The sequence below is a fragment of the Schistocerca serialis genome, chromosome 12 (genome assembly GCF_023864345.2).
Source record: "Schistocerca serialis cubense isolate TAMUIC-IGC-003099 chromosome 12, iqSchSeri2.2, whole genome shotgun sequence".
Lineage (NCBI taxonomy): Eukaryota > Metazoa > Arthropoda > Insecta > Orthoptera > Acrididae > Schistocerca > Schistocerca serialis.
Window position 1 is genome coordinate 162,339,950 of NC_064649.1, and position 24,894 is coordinate 162,364,843.

The 24,894-nt window shown below is 39.9% G+C and overlaps 1 protein-coding gene across 1 annotated transcript in view; it reads right to left on the reverse strand.

The window, feature by feature from the left end:
* The window catches only part of LOC126428018 (tyrosine-protein kinase Fer), a 638,139-nt gene that overhangs the window by 515,262 nt on the left and 97,983 nt on the right, over positions 1-24,894 (reverse strand). The window lies entirely within an intron of this gene.

The window sequence follows — 24,894 nt, forward strand, 5'->3', positions numbered from 1 at the left end:
AATTATATTCTCTACAACTTCTGCTGAACACTTTTTGCAGTTGTCTGGAATTTAAAAATCAAATTGGGCCAAGTACTTAATAAATTACATATTTTACGAAACTCGTGTGATAGAGGACCTAGGGTCTTTATGTAGGGACTTAACAAAAGAGGACCATGTAGTGATAGTGGGTGGGGCGGGAAACAGTTTGGACAGGGATGGGCATACGACAGCTTCCCTGACTCACGGCACCGACGTACGCTTTGTTGAGCTGTGAGGCGAATCAATCTGGGGTTAGGGATGGCTCTGAGGACACCCAACTTAGCTCATGTTTCTCTCGTGCCCGTCAGGACTGTCAGCAGATGGGGTTTCACTACGCATGGCCCACACCTAAACAGGACTGGGGAGGGAAGATTCGTGAAAGTATAGGGGGTGGATCTCGGGCCACACATCGTCTAATACCTGTTGTCATATGTAGGAAAAGTAGGTCTTTTTAAGGATAAATCCAGACAACAGGTTCCCCTGCCTAAAGAGTATCTCCAGCACTTTAAAAAATGCTGAAACAATCACTCACAGCACAGATTTTTAACACCTCAAATTTCACATATACCAGATGTCTCAAAGAAAAACAAACCATTGGAAAGAGTAACATGGGGCACTTCAAAGACTTAACAATCCTCCATCAAAACATACAATCAATAAAAAAATACAACTATTAGAAGTTGAGCTCCAATCTATGAACAGCACAGTAGTTTGTAATACTGAGCACTGGTGTAGAGATACAGAAATCCAACATGTAGTATTATCATTGCATGAAAAGGCAAACTCTTACTGCAGAGTTACTTCGAGGTGTGGACGATCATGCATTTATATCAGAAAAGGAACACAGTTCAAATCGAGACGTGACCTCAGTACAGTAAGTGGAGACAAACACTTTGAAATATCAGCTATTGAATTAACAGGGCTTGATATCACCGAGAAATTAATCATTTTGTGTGTATATAGATCTCCCAATGGTAGTGTGGACACTTTTTTCAATAACTTAACAGAAGATCTAGATAAAGTCACAAGTACAAAGGTCAACATAATTCTGTGTGGAGACATTAACATCAACACTAAAATCATAAATGAATCCAGCAGCACTTTCATAAACATCCTTCAAAGTTTTGGGATGTCCCTATTGCTCAATAGTGCAACAAGGGTTACTACAATGACTGCATCAGTAACTGACCATGTGGCCACAAATATGTAAACGATCTCGGACTATCAGACCATCTCTGTCAAATAACAACAGTAAAATCAGGCGTCGAATCGTTTCCTAAACTACAAGCCTACGAATGACATCTATCGGAAATCAGAATAAAAGATTTTTCAAAAGAACTAGCAAAAGAGAGCTGGGATGAAGTGTATAAGAAAACCAATGTGAATATGAAATTCTCTAATTTCTCCACATTATTTAAATTGAACTTTGAAAAGGCATTTCCAAAAGTAAGCATGTCTGTATGAACATCTCACAAAAACAAATGGAAAACAGCAGGTATTAAGAAGTCCTCTCAAACACTTAAATACCTCAGTTCCATGAAAAAGAGTCGCAATGATCCAGAATTCCTAAATTTCTATCATAGATACAAAAAGATCTATAGGAAGGTGCTGATTGCTACAAAAAGTCATTTAATGACAAAATAATACGTAATACAGAGAATAAAAGCAAAGCAGTGTGGGATGTTATAAGAAAGGAAACGGGGAGAGGCAAACAAACACAGAATAAAAGACTGCTAAGGGAGGCGAATAAGGTAATAAATGATCCACAGCACTTAGCAAACTATGTAAACGAGCATTTTTAGGCTACAGGAAAAATCCCCCAAAACAAATATAACACCTGTAACTAATGTTGCACTAAATACAATGATGTTACTTCCAACCACAAGTCAGTAGGCTTAGATGAAGTACCAATGTGTGTACTGAAACAATGCACAGATGTTATACAAGGCCCCTTAGCAAATATAATAAATTAATCCTTCACATCAGGGACACTTTCAGAGCAGTTAAAACAGGCAAGAGTTGTACCTTTACTTAAGAAAGACATAGGAAATTACTGGACCATTTCCCTGCTGTCACCATTCTCAAAAATAATAGAAGCAATTATCAAAGACAGATTCATGAATTACCCGAATAAATACAATCTTTTAAGCAAATCACAGTTTGGTTTTCGAAGTGTCAAAAATACGGAGTCAGCCATAGTAGAATTCACAAAAGCAGTACTTGATGCTCTTGACAAAGATGAGTGTGTCACAGACATATTTTTGGATCTTTCTACGGCCTTAGATACAGCCGACCAAAAGATTCTATTAAATAAATCAGAAGCATTGCCGCACCTCGTGGTCGTGCGGTAGCGTTCTCGCTTCCCGCGCCCGGGTTCCCGGGTTCGATTCCCGGCGGGGTCAGGGATTTTTCTCTGCCTCGTGATGACTGGGTGTTGTGTGATGTCCTTACGTTAGTTAGGTTTAAGTAGTTCTAAGTTCTAGGGGACTGATGACCATAGATGTTAAGTCCCATAGTGTTCAGAGCCATTTGAACCATTTTTTTCAGAAGCATTAGGAATAAGAGGGGTAGCTAAAACTGGTTTCGATCATAACTAGCAGATAGGGTACAAAGAGTGGATATAACACATACTTCAAATAGATTTAAACATTTAGCAAAATACTTATCAGAACTAAAATACATTAATATAGGGGTTCCACAAGGTAGCATATTAGGACCAATACTATTCCTGATGTGCATCAATGACTTTCCCAGTAGTGTTACTCATGGTGAAAAAATTCTCTTCGCTGAAGACAGCAATATTATAGTCAGTGAGAAAACAAGAGAACTCCTTGCATAGAAAGCAAATACAACTCTCAAGGAAATTTACGATTGGTCAATAAGCAATAAAGAGACATTGAATATAATGAAAACTAATGCCATGAATTTCAGTTTGAAGAGGGAAAATGACAATTAAATGCAAAATTTCTATGAATGAATATTGATTCTCAGTTGAAATGGTGTGAACACACAAAGGTAATTGCAAAGAGAATGTCATCCGCATGTTATGCCCTTAGAATCCTGTCATCAGCGTGCAACATGCATACTATTCATATGTACACTCAGTTCTTAGTTATAACATTCTCTTTTGGGGAACAAATGCACAAAATATGAACACAATTTTCAAACTCCAGATGGAGCCATAAGAATAATAACCAAAAATAGTAGTCGAACTCATTGTAAGGATTTGTTCGAAATACTGGGAATTTTAACTACTCCGTGTGAATACATTTACCAGTCAGGTGTACACATCAACTGGTGATTACTCCACAAACAGACTGTGGAACAAGAGCTAGACTCAACTTACATTTACCAAGAAAAAATAAACATAAAACTCAAAGCAGCAGTTTCTACCAAGGAATAAAACTGTAAAATAAATAACCAAAAGAGATGAAAGAAATTGCAAAGATACACTTATTTAAAAAGGCAGCTGAAAAGTAGCTATTATGCAATGCATTTTATATATTGAAGGATTACTTAGAAAAAACGGAGTAGGGGTTTGTTAAAAAAATGTTATAAAATAAACAATAACCATGATTATACAACATCCAACATTGCACATAACATATTCACACTATGTTTTTTCCTTCTTTTTTCTTTTTCTAGAAAAACTTACTCCCAAGCTATTCATACCACAATACTAATACCTCTTTCTGAGCTCAACATCTCACTCATTATAGAGGGATGCGGACAGTTTTTCAGGCTAGCAAATGGAAAGTTACAGTACAGAAATTGGCCCAGAGATCACATCTGTGTGTGTGTGTGTTGTGATAAACCTTTCGCATTTCTTTTATGTTTTCGTCTTCTTTAAAAGCAAAGACAAAAGATGAAGCGATAGCCCATCATAGAGCCTATGCCTACCGTCAGGTATTTTTCATTTTCAGTTGTTAAAAAGGAGAGGATTTTTTCTTGTAGCAGGAGGAGGAAAAAAAGGTTTCGCCCTCAGCTAGTGAACGAGTGAGAAGCACGCCATTTTTTAGCGAGTAATTGTAGACCGCCATTTTGGGGTCGCTATGAATAAGTGAGGAGTATGTATTTCATACGTACACCGTTTAGAAAAATACAGTATTGTTTTATTAACAGAAAGGTCGCGTGAGTTGTTATTTCAAATAGTACGATAATTACAAGAACTGAAGCCCACCAGTGTACTTTGGAAAATTACGAAGATCCGATAAGCTCAATGGGAACACGGTCAAGCCTTTAAAGGTGAACACGGGGACCAAACGTAGCATTGTAAAGAAGGGTAAGCACAAATCTACAGCGGAGAAAGAAACTACTTCCCCCTGCAAAATATTGTGAACTAACAGGATTTCCAGGCGTGGCTCAGCTTATTGTCCTTGTCATTCATGCCGAAAAATTAATCTCGTTAATTCAATACATTTTAAAAAGCCACGCATTTCAACATTCTATTATCATCTATACCATTATTTTGTTGTATTATAGTGTGTCTGTCTATGTGTATGTGTGTGTGTGTGTGTGTGTGTGTGTGTGTGTGTGTGTGTGTGTGTGTGTGTAGTGAGTGAAGTGATATGAAACAATGTGTGTATAGCGTGTGTAGTGACTGATAGTGAGGTGTGAGTGAACAGTGTGGCATGACATTATTTCAAAAGTTATTTGTAAAAAGAGTATTATATATCAGGAGTAAATCCAATAATTGTCTCTAACTAGAAGTCTGTAACTGTATGTGTATACGATTTAGCTTATTTTAAATGGTTCTGAATTCGAATACTTTGACATGTCTACATCCTTGTAAAAAGAGATCTATGGATGAATAGAGCTGCTACTACTACTACTACTTCACTTCTCTGGATGTTCTGGAAAACTACTGCAGATACACGTCTGGGACATGTTTTATTAGATTCAACAGACCAATAACAACAAAATAAATGGATATCGGGCTTTACTTTAACCTCGTAGAAAGTGTAAATTTTAATTTTTTATTTTCAGTTTATGTGACAAACTCTTATGTTTTCATCACTTTTTTGGGAGTGATTATCACATCCACAAGAAAACCTAAATCGGGTAAGGTAGAAGAATCTTTTTACCCATTCGCCAAGTGTACAAGTTAGGTGGGTCGACAACATATTCCTGTCATGTGACGCACATGCCGTCACCAGTGTCGTATAGAAAATATCAGATGTGTTTTCCTGTGGAGGAATCGGTTGACCTATGACCTTACGATCAAATGTTTTCTGTTCCCATTGGAGAGGCACGTCCTTTCGTCTACTAATCGCACGGTTTTGCAGTGCGGTCGCAAAACACAGACACTAAACTTATTACAGTGAACAGAGATGTCAATGAACGAACGGACATATAATAACTATGCAAAAATAAAGAAAGTAAAATTTTCAGTCGAGGGAAGATTTTGAACCAAGGATCTTTCGTTCATCAGCTGCTCACGCTACCACTGGACCACGGCGCTTCTAAGCACACTTTGTCTATGATGTTGCTTATGTGACCCATGGACTACTCAGTTTGTATATTTTGCTTATTTTTTCACAGTTCCACACAACTTCTTCCTGTTTTCTCAATTGATCTGTGTTCAGTTTATCAAGGCCTATCCACTGTGCCAACTTATAACTAAATCTGAGGGGGGTGCGATGGGGAGGTTCCCTTGTCAGAGGAGCATTTCGTCAGTGACACGTTTTGTCTGCTGCCATGTTTTCTTTGTCGTGTCCGTTGCAAGCAGCATTCGCAACGATCCAGCGAGCCAAGTTCTGTTTTACAACTGCTCGCTATACAATACTGGTCGTAAGAGAACCCATTAACAGCAATTTATTACATTTTTTCGTTGTTCGCGGCAATCGTAATGAAGCGGAGAGAAGAAGACCCAACAAACAAAGGAAAATGTTATTTATGTCGACAATCATATTCAGGCAGAGAACGATCCACTACAAATCTTACAAGAAAAAAATTTGCTAACGGAACCTCGATCTATATATGACACTTTATTTTAATCAGGGGTGCAACATCCAACACATATTTCACCCTACCGTTTCCATCGTCTTCGGTCCGACAACGTAAAAGAGTTCAGGAAAGTGACAGCGTGTGTTCTGTAGGCCGATATCTCTTCTATAAAAGTCGCGGCAGGGAAACCTCCGAGGCTTTGTGACAGTACTTGTGAATATGGTACGGAAATAAATAACTTACTGTTAGTGCTGAAAGTGACGGTCAAATATCTCCCGCCTCTTCCTACTGTGCAAGATTCAGGTTTCCTGGAACTATTACATTATCGCCCGCAGCTCGCGGTCGTGCAGTAGCGTTCTCGCTTCCCACGCCCGGGTTCCCGGTTCGATTCCCAGCGGGGTCAGGGATTTTCTCTGCCTCGTGATGGCTGGGTGTTGTGTGATGTCCTTAGGTTAGTTAGGTTTAAGTAGTTCTAAGTTCTAGGGGACTGATGACCATAGATGTTAAGTCCCATAGTGCTCAGAGCCATTTCAACCATTTTTTTTATTATATTATCTGGAACCCAATTACGCAATCCCATCGTGGTATTTCCTGAGCACTGCTTTACGCGCAGATCAGTTTACGTCCGACATGCCACTTTATGCCACAAGGAGAACTGCCAGCGGTGCTATCGGCTTTTTGTACTATCTGTACGGTGGTGTAGGGTAAGATGGCAGGTATTACTAACTGCAGCCACACACCCTGGCGGGCCCCTGTTTGCGAGTAACTGACGAAAAAAGTCGGAATTTTGTGTGACGCGCAATACCGTTATTAAAATTACATACCAACGCCTTCCTACCCCTATGAACCATGGACCTTGCCGTTGGTGGGGAGGCTTGCGTGCCTCAGCGGTACAGATAGCCGTACCGTAGGTGCAACCACAACGGAGGGGTATCTGTTGAGAGGCCAGACAAACGTGTGGTTCCTGAAGAGGGGCAGCGGCCTTTTCAGTAGTTGCAGGGGCAGCAGTCTGGATGATTGACTGATCTGGCCTTGTAACAATAACAAAAACGGCCTTGCTGTGCTGGTACTGCGAACGGCTGAAAGCAAGGGGAAACTACGGCCCTAATATTTCCCGGGGGCATGCAGCTTTACTGTATGGTTAAATGATGATGCCGTCCTCTTGGGTAAAATATTCCGGAGGTAAAATAGTCCCCCATTCGTATCTCCGGGCGGGGACTACTCAAGAGGGCGTCGTTATCAGGAGAAAGAAAACTGGCGTTTTTCGGATCGGAGCGTGGAATGTCATATCCCTTAATCGGGCAAATAGGTTAGAAAATTTAAAAATGGAAATGGATAGGTTGAAGTTAGATATAGTGGGAATTAGTGAAGTTCGGTGGCAGGAGGAACAAGACTTTTGGTCAAGTGAATACAGGGTTATAAATACAAAATCAAATAGGGGTAATACAGGAGTAGGTTTAATAATGAATAAAAAAATAGGAGTGCGGGTAAGCTACTACAAACAGCATAGTGAACGCATTATTGTGGCCAAGATAGACACGAAGCCCATGCCTACTACAGTAGTATACAAGTTTATATGCCAACTAGCTCTGCAGATGATGAAGAAATTGATGATGAGATAAAAGAAATTATTCAGATTGTGAAGGGAGACGAAAATTTAATAGTCATGGGTGACTGGAATTCAAGTGTAGGAAAAGGGAGAGAAGGAAACATAGTAGGTGAATATGGATTGGGGCTAAGAAATGAAAGAGGAAGCCGCCTGGTAGAATTTTGCACAGAGCATAACTTAATCATAGCTAACACTTGGTTAAAGAATCATAAAAGAAGGTTGTATACGTGGAAGAGATAATAGAAGGTATCAGATAGATTATATAATGGTAAGACAGAGAATTAGGAACCAGGTTTTAAATTGTAAGACATTTCCAGGGGCAGATGTCGACTCTGACCACAATCTATTGGTTATGAACTGCAGATTAAAACTGAAGAAACTGCAAAAAAGTGGGAATTTAAGGAGATGGGAACTGGATAAACTGACTAAACCAGAGGTTGTACAGAGTTTCAGGGAGAGCATAAGGGAACAATTGACAGGAATGGGGGAAAGAAATACAGTAGAAGAAGAATGGGTAGCTCTGAGGGATGAAGTAGTGAAGGCAGCAAAGGATCAAGTAGGTAAAAAGACGAGGGCTAGTAGAAATCCTTGGGTAACAGAAGAAATACTGAATTTAATTGATGAAAGGAGAAAATACAAAAACGCAGTAAATAAAGCAGGTAAAAACGAATACGAACGTCTCAAAAATGAGATCGACAGGAAGTGCAAAATGGCTAAGCAGGGATGGCTAGAGGACAAATGTAAGGATGTAGAGGCTTATCTCACTAGGGGTAAGGTAGATACTTCCTACGGGAAAATTAAAGAGACCTTTGGAGAAAAGAGAGCTACTTGTATGAATATGAAGAGCTCAGATGGAAACCCAGTTCTAAGCAAAGAAGGGAAAGCAGAAAGGTGGAAGGAGTATATAGAGGGTCCATACAAGGGCGATGTACTTGTGGACAATATTATGGAAATGGAAGAGGATGTAGATGAAGGTGAAATGGGAGATAAGATACTGCGTGAAGAGTTTGACAGAGCACTGAAAGACCTGAGTCGAAACAAGGCTCCCGGAGTAGACAACATTCCATTGGAACTACTGACAGCCTTGTGAGAGCCAGCCCTGACTAAACTCTACCATCTGGTGAGCAAGATGTATCAGACAGGCTAAATACCCTCAGACTTCAAGAAGAATATAATAATTGAAATCCAAAGAAAGCAGGTGTTGACAGATGTGAAAATTACCGAACTATCAGTTTAATAAGTCACAGCTGCAAAATACTAACGCGAATTCTTTACAGACGAATGGAAAAACTAGTAGAAACCGACCTCGGGGAAGATCAGTTTGGATTCCGTAGAAATATTGGAACACGTGAGGCAATACTGACCCTACGGCTTACCTTAGAAGCTAGATTAAGGAAAGGCAAACCTACGTTTCTAGCATTTGTAGACTTAGAGAAAGCTTTTGTCAATGTTGACTGGAATACTCTCTTTAAAATTCTGAAGGTGGCAGGGGTCAAATACAGGGAGAGAAAGGCTATTTACAATTTGTACAGAAACCAGATGGCAGTTATAAGAGTCGAGGGACATGAAAGGGAAGCAGTGGTTGGGAAGGGAGTAAGACAGGGTTGTAGCCTCTCCCCGATGTTGTTCAATCTGTATATTGAGCAAGCAGTAAAGGAAACAAAAGAAAAATTCCGAGTAGGTATTTAAGTCCATGGAGAAGAAATAAAAACGTTGAGGTTCGCCGATGACATCGTAATTCTGTCAGAGACAGCAAAGGACGTGGAGGAGCAGTTGAACGGAATGGTCAGTGTCTTGAAAGGAGGATATAAGATGAACGTCAACAAAAGCAAAACGAGGATAATGGAATGCAGTCGAACTAAGTCGGGTGATGCTGAGGGAGTTAGATTAGGAAATGAGACATTTAAAGTAGTAAAGGAGTTTTGCCATTTGGGGAGCAAAATAACTGATGATGGTCGAAGTAGAGAGGATATAAAATGTAGACTGGCAATGGCAAGGAAAGCGTTTCTGAAGAAGAGACATTTGTTAACATCGAGTGTAGATTTAAGTGTCAGGAAGTCTTTTCTGAAAGTATTTGTATGGAGTGTAGCCATGTATGGAAGTGAAACATGGACGATAAATAGTTTAGACAAGAAGAGAATAGCTTTCGAAATGTGGTGCTACAGAAGAACGCTGAAAATTAGATGGGTAGATCACATAACTAATGAGGAGGTATTGAATAGAATTGGGGTGAAGAGAAGTTTGTGGCACAACTTGACAAGAAGAAGGGACCGATTGGTAGGACATGTTCTGAGGCATCAAGGGATCACAAATTTAGCATTGGAGGGCAGCGTGGAGGGTAAAAATGGTAGAGGGAGACCAAGAGATGAATACACTAAGCAGATTCAGAAGGATGTAGGCTGCAGTAAGTATTGGGAGATGAAGAAGCTTGCACAGGGTAGAGTAGCATGGAGAGCTGCATGAGACCAGTCTCAGGACTGAAGACAACAACAACGACGACAACCAACGCCTTTTGTGTGGTTTAATAGATTACAGTTTCACATGCAAGACGTTATGAGTTCAATTCTGATTACAGGAACAATTTTTTATATTAAAATCTTTATCGAAATTACTTCCATCATTATTTTATTCAGTTAATTGATTTAAATGTCATTTTTTAGTTCTATTCCTTTGTCAGATAATTCCAATCATAATATCAACTTCTTCATTTGCTCTCAATTTTCTTCCTCTCATTCTTTCTCCACTAGAAATCTTTGTTCATTTGTTTTAATTTATTTTTATCCAGTAATTTTGATTTAATTTCTTTTATCATCCTGTTTTTTTTTTTAGCACACTGTTGCGTTCATTATATCTATTTCTCATTTTTCTTGAATTTCGTTCTACTTGTAAGCCCGTCGTTCACTCAAATTTTCACCTGTCTGATTTTGTCGACAGTAACAGCTTATGTTTTAAATGTTAGTATGACGATTACCGTGCAAAAAAATGCACATGTATCAAGAAAAATACATTTTTGACACCACCGCACAAGTACAAATAGATTATTTCGTGTTTTCTTCTTAACTGATAGGTCGGAAATTGGAAATGATTGAATATTGTAATACATAAATATAAGTAAATTCATACTCACAGAAATTCCGATTGGAAACTGAACGATATAAAGAAAAATGAAGCAAAAAAGGAATAGTAATAAAAATTACATTTAAACTAATTAAATGAATAAAAATAATGACCGAATTAATTTCGACGAAGATTTGAAAATAAAAAAAAAATTTGTACATTTGACAAGGTTGGAACCCATAAGCCGGGATGGCTTATACGACACAACGAAACTGCGACAAACAACTTTTTTAATGATATTGATTGTCACACGAAATTTCGATTTTTTTTTAATTACTCGCAAACGAGAGCCAGCCAGGGTGAATGGCTGCCGTGTGTGATACCTGGCATCTTAACCTGCACCACTGTGTACAGCGTGTATCACAGTTAATAGCGTAAACGGATACAGTTGAAAGTACACCATACTAGAAGCAAAAAAGTCTCAGTAAACGTAGGGTCGAAAATGCATACCTTAACAGCTACGAGCAATTTTTCATCTTCGATACTGTGAAACACACCTCTTCTACTGCAGGTTCTTTGCTTTCCATGTTATGGGAACCGATAGTATGGACCAAAATATGAAGAAATGTCCAGCAAACATGTGCTCTAAAACGGATACGTTAAAAGTGATGAGCACTTGATCATAAGAAGAGTTGTGTTTCAAAGTGGCAAAGGTGAACAAGCTCTTACGGAGTGAATTGAGCACACGTTTACTGGACTTTTTTTCTTGTTTTGGTCCATACTACCAGTTCCCTAAATATGGAAAGCAAAGAACTTGCGGTAGAAGAGATTTGTTTCACAGTATCGAAGATGAAAAATTGCAAGTGGGCTAGAAAATCCGCTTCAGACTATTTTTTTTAAAAAAAAAAGGATACCGTGGAAACACGATAGCAGAAAACGGTTTTCGAAATTCGCAAAGATGTGTCGCACGTAGACGTTGTGAATATGAATGATGTCACCCCGCGATGTCATTTTCCGGCGCGACTGGTCCCGCACCGAACTCAACAGCAGAGAATCCTCGGCGTTGGCGTTCCATTTGTTGACGGCCGACTTGTCGCCGTCGTTTGAGATGATTTGCGCTGCGTTGCAATGTGAACCGAGGTTTACACGCGTTTGCAGGCGTTCTCAGTGTCACAACGTCACGTAGGCAGTCGCGGTTACAAAACAGGGTGAAACGGCATTCAGTAAACCCGATGAAGTGCTGACAGTTGAGTGCAGTGATTTGCTGGAGAAATGTGGGGGGCCACGCTCGCTTCATTGTTTAGCCGCGCCATGTTTGGAGCGTGGCGGCGTATAAAGGCTTCCAGTTTAACGCCTCCGCTGGCGCAAAGCTATAATTACCTGACTCCTACACTAGACTAGGCCAGACCAAACTAGCAGATTGAGGCTCCGCTGCGCAACTGGCGGGGAAAAACAGCAGCTGTTGGGGTCGTAGCGGTTCTAGGCGAACAGTCTGGAACCGCGCGACCGCTACGGTCGCAGGTTCGAATCCTGCCTCGGGCATGGATGTGCGTGATGTCCTCAGGTTAGTTAGGTTTAAGTACTTCTAAAGTTCTTGGCCGAGCGGTTCCAGGCGCTTCAGTCCGGAACCGCGCTGCTGCTACGGTCTCAGGTTCGAATCCTGCCTCGGGCACGGATGTGTGTGATGTCCTTAGGTTAGATAGGTTTAACTAGTTCTAAGTCTAGGGGACGGATGACCTCAGATGTAAAGTCCCATAGTGCTTAGAGCCATCTGAAACATTTGCATTCGCATCGGGACTCGTGTGTAAACAAGTCTGAGTATCGTATACTTTGGGGAAAACATGGCGGACAGTAGAGCTCAGGTTGGCCGTGGCGCCGTGGTATAGGAAGCACGACTTTCGTCCAGAGCTGGTGGTGACTGAGGCGCTGTGGTACGTGATCGACTTCCTGCATCCTCGTGTGACAGTATCGTGGTGCCATATTTTCAGCAGCGCAAAGTTCCTTCACACGTGACATCTGTCTCCATAAACTATCTGCGTATTCTTCACCGTATCTCTCCCCGACAGAACATGTGTGGACGTTAATAACGTCCCAGGATCCGGTTATAACAGATGTGGGCCAGCGTGCCTCAGCGGAGTATGCAACGGCCTAATGACACCCTCCCTGCCCAGTCAGTGCAATCACACTGATAATCTCATACTGGTAACTTTCTTGCAAATTTAACTCGGTATTGCGATCACTGAAATAGCATCACATATCCTCTCAACACGTAAGGCTTCATTTCGTTTCTCCCTCCGCTTCTGGATGTTTCATCTTTTGGTTAGACAGTGTATACGGCCTTACCGCCACATATTTTTGCCCTACGATTTTATTCCTTCATTACACCGTATCTCGGTACTAATCAACACATAAAGTGCCCCTTACTGCTGGGATAACTATAATTATGTCTTTGTGGCATGTAGGAAAAGTGACTTTTCCTGCTATGACGAATTTCGAATCGTACTCGTACTTCTCTGAAGAAGAGAAATTTGTTAACATCGACTATAGATTTAAGTGTCAGCAAGTCGTATCTGAAAGTATTTGTATGGAGTGTAGCCATGTATGGAAGTCAAACATGGACGATAGCTAGTTTGGACAAGAAGATGTGGGCCAGCGTGCCTCAGCGGAGTATGCAACGGTCTAATGTGGTGCTACAGAAGAATGCTGAAGATTAGATGGGCAGATCACATAACTAATGATGAGATACTGCATTGGATTGGGGAGAAGAGAAGTTTGTGGCACAACTTGACTAGAAGAAGGGATCGGTTTGTAGGACATGTTTTGAGGCATCAACGGATCACAAATTTAGCATTGGAGGGCAGCGTGGAGGGTAAAAATCGTAGAGGGAGACCAAGAGATGAATACACTAAGCAGATTCAGAAGAATGTAGGTTGCAGTACGTACTGGGAGATGAAGAAGCATGCGCAGGATGGAGTAGCATGGAGAGCTGCATCAAACCAGTCTCAGGACTGAAGACCGCAACGACAACAAGCAAAAAGAATCATTCAATCTTAAAAAAATCATAACTATTGTGCTATTTGAGATATCAGTGCGAACAACGTACTGTTAGCAAATTCTCGAGTTTTACACGGTTCCCGCTAAGTAACAGCATTGCGCTCCCATTTCAATTCTACTAAAAATGGTGTCGGGACAACAGAAAGTGTTTTGTGTTCCACGTTTTGAGCAGTGCGGATCCGTAATGAGTGTTCAGCGTGACTTTGGTACTGGGTATGGGGTAGATCCTCCTACAGGACGGTGTATTAGACGACATCTACATCCATACTCCGCAAGCCACCTGATGGTGTGTGGCGGAGGGTACCTTGAGTAACTCTATCGGTTCTCCCTTCTATTCCAGTCTCGTATTGTTCGTGGAAAGAAGGATTGTCGGTATGCCTCTGTGTGGGCTCTAATCTCTGTGATTTTATCCTCACGGTCTCTTCGCGAGATATACGTAGGAGGGAGCAATATGCTGCTTGACTCCTCGGTGAAGGTACGAACAATGCCGACAAACAGGTTATCTGTGTAGAGGCAAATGGCCGGCCCGTCCCCGAGTGTCTTGACACAGGCGTCGAACGCATCCCCCATGGTTTCACAAGGAGTCCGCAGAAATCCGTTGTCATGCAGCTCGACAGCTCAACATGTCCCCGATGCTCGTCTGGCGTGTGTTGGGTCATCGTTTACACGTGAAACCGGACAAAATTCAGAACTGCAAGCTCTTCGTGAAGGCGACAAGCGACAACATGCGGAGTTCTATAATTTCGTCCTGGGCGAGATGGTGGATGACAGTTTTCTTCCTCGCTTATTATTTAGTGGCGAGGCAATATTCCATTTAAATTGAAATGTGAACTGTGATAATGTGAGAATATGAGGTACCGGACAACGACATGGAGGTGTACAACATGAGAGAGACTCTCCAAAATGTAATGTGTTTCGTGCAGTTTCACAGGAGAAGGTGTACGGTCCATTTTCCATTGGCGAGAACACGGTTATAGGAAGAACATATCTCGATGTGCTTGAGAATTTTCCTTTCCGACAGTTCAAGACTAATTCGAACGATTGCATTTACCAACAGGATAGGGCAGCGACACTCTGGCATCTGGAAGTGCGGGAATTTTTAAATCAAAGGATTACTGAACGATGGGTGGTCGCACTGGACCAAATTATACAGTCTTACATTACTGGCCTCCAAGGTCACCGGACCTGATTGTATGTGATTATTTCGTGTGGGGGTGCATAAAAGTCCTGTGTATGTGCCTCCATTACGAACAATACTGAATGAACTGAGACATCGCATAACAGCAGCTGTGGAAGCTGTAACTCTAGACATGCTATCGCAGAGTGGTAAAAATTGGAATACCGCATTCAGATACGCCGTGCATCTCATGGGTGGCATATTGAACACCTGTGAAAAAGTATGAAAAAAAAACACAACATTATGAGTTTCTCGTTCATCAAAAACCAGTCTACGTTTATTACTTTGAGAAATATAGACGTGCCAAATCGGATAATTCTTTTTGATAAATGTGTGAATAGGTCTAATAGGTGTAATATTAAAATTTCGGTGTTAGCACAAATGGAAGCAACTTCGCCATAGCAATGACACGTGACTATGGTTTGGTGTTCGCAACGTGGTGCGTACGCTATTGGCGCTCCAAAGATATTCCTACCACCACGTAGTCCGTTTGGAGGTAGGTCTTTGGTCCTGGCACCAAGCAAATGAAAATTCTGAAATCGATAGTGGGAAGTTATGTTATATTAATCCGTCATAGATTCCGTTACTTAACTGGCAGTCAGTATAACGCATAATTTGTATACACTAAATACGCCGTTAGCGATTGTTTTGAAATAAGTCGTGGCAGTTAACCAAAGACACAAAACTTCCATGTCTGTTTGGTGCCACGATTCGTATTTCAAACGGTGTACTAGCGACAATTTCGCATGAAAAGTGAAACCAAGTCAGTCAAAATTGCACACTTCACAGAATATGTCAGTGTCACTGCGTTTTGTAATGGGTGGAATGACTACAATGCAGAGATGCTTACTGCAGTCATTTCTTGTTATGCCATTGTTGAATTTCGAGTGTAGTATGCCGGAATGTTTCTTCAAAACATACTTGAAGATATCAATATGTATAACTTGAGCGTTGTTGATACGAGCGGTAAGTAAGCGATACGATTTTACTTTATTTATGACCGTTTTGTGAAAGTAATGTAGGTAAAGTATTACTCGCAAGGTTGTGCAATTTTTGAAATACTGGCTACGGATGGCAGCAGCATTACATATCCGTTTCAATAAAATTTATCTCCGTCCGTGGGTTGTATCGATATAATAAACTGAAACAACGATAATGCGACGAAAGAAATTATCGTCGATTTTGGAATATTGGTGTGCCAGAAACACGAATTAGTAGTTTTATTTTGTCGATGGGAAATGGCGTGAGATGAAAGATATGAAATTTCGTTTACCATGTATTTCATCCGAGTAGGAGGATCATGAAACAGTTTTCGACGCTTCGTTTTTAGTATGTAGACATCTTTGTTAATATTTAAGTATGTGAGTACTGCAACTGCGGTGACGTGTAGTTTATCAGAGACTAACAGAACCAGTGTGGCTCTAGGTGTATATCGACAAAAGTATTTCAAAATTTATCTTCATGCATGAGACAGGGAGTAAGGTGTTCCTTAGATTCAAAAATCAGAAACAAAAGCATGCCTCATTTGGACCTACTATAAATTAGTTGGATCCTGTGTATTAAAATGCTTGTTAGTCCTATAGTAAATAGGCATCTGTTTCTTCGGGACATTGGTAACGGTTTGTCTTCAGATATTATTAACGTATTGAAATATAGGTCGTTTCCTCCGGGACTTTGACAAAGATTTGTTTTCAGAACGTATTACCATATTAAAGCATGCAGCTATTTCTACGAGTAACAGAGAGAGGTTTTGTGTTCAGGAAGTCTTAGCATACTCTCATTTAAATTTTGAGTGGTAGTCATTTAAATAGTAGCCTAAATTATGGTTCCATTTCGAAACACGTAGCGACCTTTCTGTGAATGATGTGTTTTCACAAACATTTAAAGTATACACGTCTTACAGCTTAAGCTCTTAACTGAAACATTGTTTTGCCACTGTTTGCCTTAGGTGTTTCGTACGTTAAAGAGGTACTGTCGAGTGATGTGGGCTTGTCTTTAGAAATGGTATTTTTATTTGTTTATTTACAGGAGGCACAAAAATCCGTAAGTAAACAAAAATACCATTTCTAACATTAGCTATTTAAAACCATCAAAGGTTCATCCTGTCCGATTTTCCGATTGCAGATGCAAGAGTGGCAGAAAATCACTTATGCAGACATCAGCAAACACATTCACGTAAAAGAATGCACGTGAAAATCAGAATAAATTCTCGAAACGCGTTATATAAGCAGCAAAAAAATAAGTAAATGGCGGGAGCAGTTTTAGTAATTGAAATGACGTTTCCTTTCTGTTACACTCGCAAATGCAGCGAGGGAGAAACGATTGCCTATATATTTTCGCACGAGCCCTGATATCTCTGTCTTGCTTCGCAGTCATTACGTGAGGAGTACGTCGTCGGTGGCGGTAGAATCGTTCAACAGTATGTAACAAAACGGTTCTCGAATCTTCCTCAATGATGTTACACCGGAAGAACGTATTCTTCCCTCCACGGAGCATTTCCGTTACTCTCACGTGTTGATAAATCTAGCAGCACACGCCTCTGAATTGCTTCGGTGTCGTCCTTTAAACCGATCCCACACACTCGAGGTACCCAAGAATGGGACGCACAAGTCGGGTGTACGGCGTTCCCTACAATCGACATTACGTGCTCTTTCAATTTTATTTCGTTTTGCAGCGTTATGCCTAGATATTTAACTCGCGTTATTGTGTCAAACAGCAAGCACTAATACTATACTCGAACATTCGAACATTAAGATTGTTTTTCCGATTACTCTCCGTTGACAACATTTTCCACATTTAGAGCAGGCTGTCAGACACATCAAATAGGTCCTGTTGTTAAGCCCGAGGAACGGATTGCAAAGTGACAGTTTGCAAGCGAGTGTGGATACAAAACAGACTGATCGCCAGAGTTTTGATTGCACTCAAGTTCTGTTTGTCACCAATTCCAGTTTAGTATGTCAGGGTGGCCTCGATTGTTTTCGGATGTCTAGGATCAGGCGCAGACGCAAGGTTCGGTTTTGGAGAGTCACAGTTTTTCAGTCTCCTTCCCATAAACTCCAAATACAATTTGCACTCACTGCTACAGTCAACGTGCCGCAGATGCGAAGGATTTTAATAATAATAAAATATATTAAAGTTTCCATATGATCAGAGCAAGAGTGCTTTTTCTTTTTTGGGAGGAGATATGCCTCATATCCCTTGCCAGTGCCCGGACATACATTTCCTAAAGCACTAAGATCCACTTCTCAGAAGCGCTGTTAAAAACCAGTCGTAGCTGGTCATAATGTGATCACGAGCTTGCTAGTTTTCCCTAGACGCAACAAATTTTTTACTCCTATATTTATGTTCAAATAGCAGTGCTAACTAGCAAATACTGAATCATAATTTTCCAGTAAAAGGCATCTTTTTATGTTCACATGAAAATGCAATGTCTTATTGTTCGGAGCAAAAATTACATATATCAATAAAGCTGTTTTTATATTACGTTTGTATTTATTGAAAAATTCTGTGAACGAAAAGCATTTTATTTCCTATTTGATGTCTCGCACGTTTGTACCAAATTTTAATTTATTAAAAATATTCGCGTCTTCATGCGCGTAAAGTACCGTTAAAGTAGGGTGTAGAGCTGCATCAAACCAGTTTTCAGACTGATGACAGTATCGTAATTAAAAACAAAAGATACTATTTTATTAAAAATTATTATTCAGTATTTACTATTTACCATTTCTATTTTATTAATAAATATAAAATATAATTTAAACTAAGTGAAATAGAAAGTTGCGTAAAGCGAAAATGAAAGCAGTAAGCTCGCGATTGCAAAACGAGTACATTATGCATGCAGCTACGGACCTCTCTAGCAAATGGTTCGAGAAATTTTTGCACTCAACAGCACCTGCTAATTTTAAAGTTAGTTTTTTGTGTTTTTGAGAATTGCATCGTGCTATCGTAATAGACTTACGTCCGGGTACTGACTGTGGAATTCTATAAATATTGAGAAAATTCCATAATGTCTGTACGTTAACGATCTATGTCTTTTTCATCAGGAAGGAGAATTAGCGTTGTTTGCAGATAACAAAGAATTGTTGTGAAGCCGAGCTAAGAAGCTGTATAAAAAATTATTATTTTTGTTTTTGTGAATGGCTACCTTAAAAAAAGAACACACACGCCCACACAAACCAGTATTGTAAAGTATCCCACCTCCTGTTAGACTAATATACCAACAAGAAATAATAAATTAACTTAGAAAGTTGTGCGTTCTTAGAGGTGCATGTTGATGAAAACTTAATTTGTGAAAATCATATAGTAGATCTGCTAAAACGTATGGCTTCGGCTGTTTTTTCCATAAGACTCAGAATTTGAAAGTGAGGAAGTTAACATATTTTGCATATTTTCACTCACTAATGTCTTATGGGATAATTTTCTGAGGTAACTTCGCTTCGGTAAAAAATATTCATTGCTCTAAAGAAAGTAATTAGAATAATGCGTGGGATGACACACGTATACAAATTAGGCATCTCTGTAAAGAGCTGGGAATATTAACCACAGCTTCAGCGTTCATTTATTCACTGACGAAATCGGTTATCAAAAATCTATCTGAGTTTAACAGACTAGAAGGAAAAATGATCTGTAATAGCCTCTAATGAATCTAACTTTTGACACAGATAGGAGTGAAATATGCAGTTATTGAACTCTGGCAGCCTAGCCACGGAAACAAAATGTCTGACGGATAGCAAAAGTGTTTTCAAATATAAACATGTTTCTGCTCAACAACTCCTCCTATACCAGAGAGGAGTTGCTGGATAGAAATAATTAGTCATTTTTAAGGTTTCCCGCGTCAATCTGTAAAAAAGGATCCCTCATAGGATGGCTTTGTTGTGTGTCTGCCTGTCCGCTTTTTCTCATAAACGGGTAGACTTTCAAAAAAATGGTTCAAATGGCTCTGAGCACTATGGGACTTAACGTCTGAGGTCATCAGACCCCTATAACTTAGAACTACTTAAACCTAACTAAGGACATCACACACATCCATGCCCGAGGCAGGATTCGAACCTGCGACCGTAACGGTCGCGCGGTTCCAGACTGTAGCGTCTAGAACCGCTCGGCCACCCCGGCCGGCTAAACTTTCAGATTTGTCTCACGTGCTAACGTCTATGGTCCCTTGACGTTGTAAAAATTTTAAACATCTAAGCCAATTCAGTCAGAAGATGCCTGTTTATTTCAGATATTCTGATACTCGAAAAACTCGCTCATGAAAACCTATAGTATGTTCTCCGTTGACCTACCATCATTAATTTAATTTGGTAAGAAGCAAAATTTCACAGTCCAAGTAACGGAAAAAGTTCGGAAATCGTTAATTTGTAATTGTATAACATGAAAACATTTTTTGTTGGTTTTGCGTGCCGCTCGTTACGGCTCAAATTCAAATTTATGTTACTAATGTCAGTGCATTGAAACGAACCTGCCATTTTTATATTTTACACTCGCTAGCTCATTCATCGAAATTTGTGAGATACTTTCCGTTGACGTGAATCCCGAAATTTGGCAAGAAGCAAGGTTTCACAAGTAAAAAATTCCGAAAATTGTTAAAAAGTAATTATATCAGATAAGAACATATTTTGCCATTAGAACATATACAGCGTTCACCATCCATCAAAAGCATAATAGACGAACATTACTGCATACGAACATAAACTGTAAGTTGTAGTCATGTTTTAATAAGTAAATGAAAACACGTTTCATTAAATCTTCTCTATGTACATGTATAAACTGAAGTCCACTAACTCGCTTCTTTTTGTTATGTCCGAGCTAATCTAAGGAACTACTGTAGGGAATTTGATACTGTCTTGGAATTACTAGGACCGATATCTTGCTGGTATCTACACTGAAAACAGGCAAAAATCGTTGAGATAGTCGATTCCCAAGAGGAATGAACTAACTACGTTTGCACGGAACCCCCACTGTTTGAGCCCTACAGAAAGAAAAAAGGTGGCGAGAATGTAACCATATATTCAATATTTTTTTACATTTTTGTTATTTTTAGTTGCGGTATATATATGTTTGTTCTGTTGACGTTTTCCGCGTCATAATTTTTTCCGTGAATATGATTTGTGGAACAATTATGATTCTGGCAGGCAGCTATCTGCAGTATTTGTCCCGCTGGTTGCGCCACCTTGTTAGCTCTCGAATGAAACCGGATCGGTTCAGTTCAAATCTAGCCTCCAGTTGATACATTTCTGCAGTGCCGCAGTGTAAAGATGTACCAAATATTCCTACGCCTGTTCAGAAGGTGGCTACGCTACAAGATCTGGCCTACAGCGTTTGTTCTACCGCTTATCACTGACTTCACAGCACTGCGGTAACAAAGTGTGCAAAGCCCTTAATTAGAATTCTCAGCCGTGCAAACACACATGGCGCTTATCAGCTCAGCCAGCGTGTTGAGGAAACGGCCTTGCAGTGAAGTGGCGAACCAACGTTGTCGACGCATTTTTTTCTGAAAAGTTCCTAAATTGTTTCCTTGACTGAGATGAAAATACGTAGGTACAATAAGTTGTTATTCTTTTATCTATATTTTGTTAACGTGTTTTAATGCAGAAAAGCAAGTATTCTACAAAATATAAAACAAGTAATTGTTACTGACCTTTCGTTCTAATTAGAAGTTCGGGCGTTTTACATGAATATCGCGCCCAGAAATAGGTAATCTTTTATCGCTACTAATAGATTACCATAAGTAGCCATTTCTTTAAAGAATCGATCCCCAGGATAAAACAGCTTGAAACTGTTGCTTATTTTGCCACTGATATTTAATGTGTTAAATATTTGAGGTTAAGCGTGTAACTGAGAAAAACTGGTTTGAAATTATATTTAAAGTTTGCCGGAAGTCGCTTAGTGGTTTGATTCTCATGTACAGGATGAATATATTCTGGGTAATTTGCGCGCCATAAGTTACTCTGCCTCACGACTTTCTGCAACGCTTGTCTTATTGCGTTAAACCTTTAACATAAGCTTATATCACTTAATGAGTGGACTATGACAGGAACTTAAATTTTTAAATTCGACAATAATAATATGTGAGACGGAAAGCTAAACGGGATCTCTTGTCGGAAATTTTCGATTTTGAGTTGTTATCATATTCAAATTCAAAATTAAATACTGACAAATTTGGTGCAACAATCGTGACAACTATTTTTTGTTTAAGTTACAGACATTTAAATATTATTAAATTAAAATAGCCATTTTGAGAAAAACCATTAAAAAGTTCAAAGTGACACAGAACCTTTATATTTGAGGCGTAAGAAATTAATTTAATACCGAAACACAGCTTTAAAAACCTTCTTTTAAAGAGTGTAATCTATGTTTCAACGTTTCAGTGTAATACCATAAATTGAGCGTTTTTGGCGCTCCTTTGAGGGTCCAGGAACACGTGGGGATCTGCAGCTGCGTTACTGTTGGTTTCAGCAACATGTTCCAAGTTCAATGCCCTTGAATCCATCTTTCCAGTATAGTCTGATGTGTTTAAAGAGGTATTTTTGACGTCTCCGTGTCATTCTTTATGGAGACACGTGATCGGGAAATCCACCTTCTAATGGGAATATCTGGCCCATGAGCGCATTCCCTGCAATGTCGATTTTGCAATATACTTTAGCTCGGTTCTCTACATTCAACTCAAAGTAGTTGTATGTGAAGTGTGCTGCGGCAAGACACAATCAATACCTTCTCTGCGCGATAACAATGGAAATACTATCGACGACACTGCTACCAAAGCAGAGATACTAAACACAGCCTTCCTAAATTCCTTCATTAAAGAAGACGGAGTAAATATTTCAGAATTCGAATCAAGAACATCTGCAAACATGAGTACCATAGAAATAATATCTATCTCGGAGCAGTGAAGCCACTTAAATCACTCAACAAAAGCAAGTCTTCCGGTCCAGACTGTGTAACTATTACGTTCCTTTCAGAGTATGCTGATACAATAGCTCCATCATAATACAACCGTTCGCTCGACGAAAGATCTGTACCAAAAGACTAGAAAGATGCACAGATCGCACCAATATTCAAGAAAGGTAGTAGGAGTAACACAGTAAATTACACCTTCATATCATTAACGTCGATATGCATCAGGATTTTGAAACATTATGCATTATCTCGAACAGAACGGCCTATTGACACAGTCAACACGGATTTACAAAACACCGTCCTTGTGAAACACAACTAGCTCTTTACTCACAAGAAGTGTTGAGTACTATCGACAAGGGATTTATAATTGATTCGGTATTTGTAGATTTCCGGATTGCTTTTGACACTGTACCACAAAAGCGACTTGTAGTGAAATTGTGTGCGTGTGGAATATTGTCCCACTTTGTGACTGGATTCTTGACTTCCTGTCAGACAGGTTCGTAGTAACTGACGTAAAGTCATCGAGTAAAACAGAAATAATTCCTGGTGTTCCCCGTGGTAGTGTTATAGGCCCTTTACCGTTCCTTATCTATACAGGGTGTTACAAAAAGGTACGGCCAAACTTTCAAGAAACATTCCTCACACACAAAGAAAGGAAATATGTCAAGTTGACATGTGTCCGGAAACGCTTACTTTCCATGTTAGAGCTCATTTTATTACTTCTCTTCAAATCACATTAATCATGGAATGGAAACACACAGCAACAGAACGTACCAGCGTGACTTCAAACACTTTGTTACAGGAAATGTTCAAAATGTCCTCCGTTAGCGAGGATACATGCATCCACCCTCCGTCGCACGGAATCCCTGATGCAGCCCTGGAGAATGGCGTATTGTATCACAGCCGTCCACAATACGAGCACGAATAGTCTCTACATTTGGTACCGGGGTTGCGTAGACAAGAGCTTTCAAATGCCCCCATAAATGAAAGTCGAGAGGGTTGAGGTCAGGAGAGCGTGGAGGTCACGGAATTGGTCCGCCTCTACCAATCCATCGGTCACCGAATCTGTTGCTGAGAAGCGTACGAACACTTCGACTGAAATGTGCAGGAGCTCCATCGTGCATGAACCACATGTTGTGTCGTACTTGTAAAGGCACATGTTCTAGCAGCACAGGTAGAGTATCTCGTATGAAATCATGGCGGTGAATCGAGGAAGTACAGTACATACTGACGAAACTAAAATGAGCTCTAACATGGAAATTAAGCGTTTCCGGACACATGTCCACATAACATCTTTTCTTTATTTGTGTGTGAGGAATGTTTCCTGAAAGTTTGGCCATACCTTTTTGTAACACCCTGTATAAACGATTTAGAAAGACAAACCGAGCAGCCGTCCTAGGTTGTTTGCAGATGGTGTTGTCATTTATCGACTAGTAAAGTGATCAGAAGATAAAAACAAATTGCAAAACTATTTATAGAATATATCGGTATGGTGCAAAAATTGGCAGTTGATCCTAAATAACGAAAAGTGTGAGATCATCCACATGAGTGCTACAAGCAATCCATTAAACTTCGATTACACGATTAATCAGTCAAAGTCCGTAAATTCAACTAAATGCCTAAAAATTACAATTACGAACAATTTAAATTGGAAGGAGCACGCAGAAAATGTTGTGGGGAAGGCTAACCAAAGACTGCGTTTTATTGGCAGGACACTTAGAAAATGTGACAGATCTAATAAAGAGATTGCCTACACTAAGCTTGTCCGTCCTCTTTCAGAATACTACTGCAAGGTGTGGGATCTTTACCAGATAGGACTGACGGAGTACATCGAGGAAGTTCAAAGACGGGCAGCACGTTTTGTATTATCGCAAAATAAGGGAGTGTGTGCCACTGAAATGATACAGGCTTTGGGTGGACATCATTAAAAGAAATGCGTTTTTCGTTCCAGCGGAATCTTTCACGAAATTTCAGTCACCAACTTTCTCCTCCGAATGCGGAAATATTTTGTTGACGCCGATCTACATAGGCAGAGACGATCATCGTAGTAAAATAAGGGAAAAAAAGAACTCGCACGGAAAGATATAGTTGTTCGTTTTTTCCACGCGCTGTTCTAGATTGGAATAATAGAGAA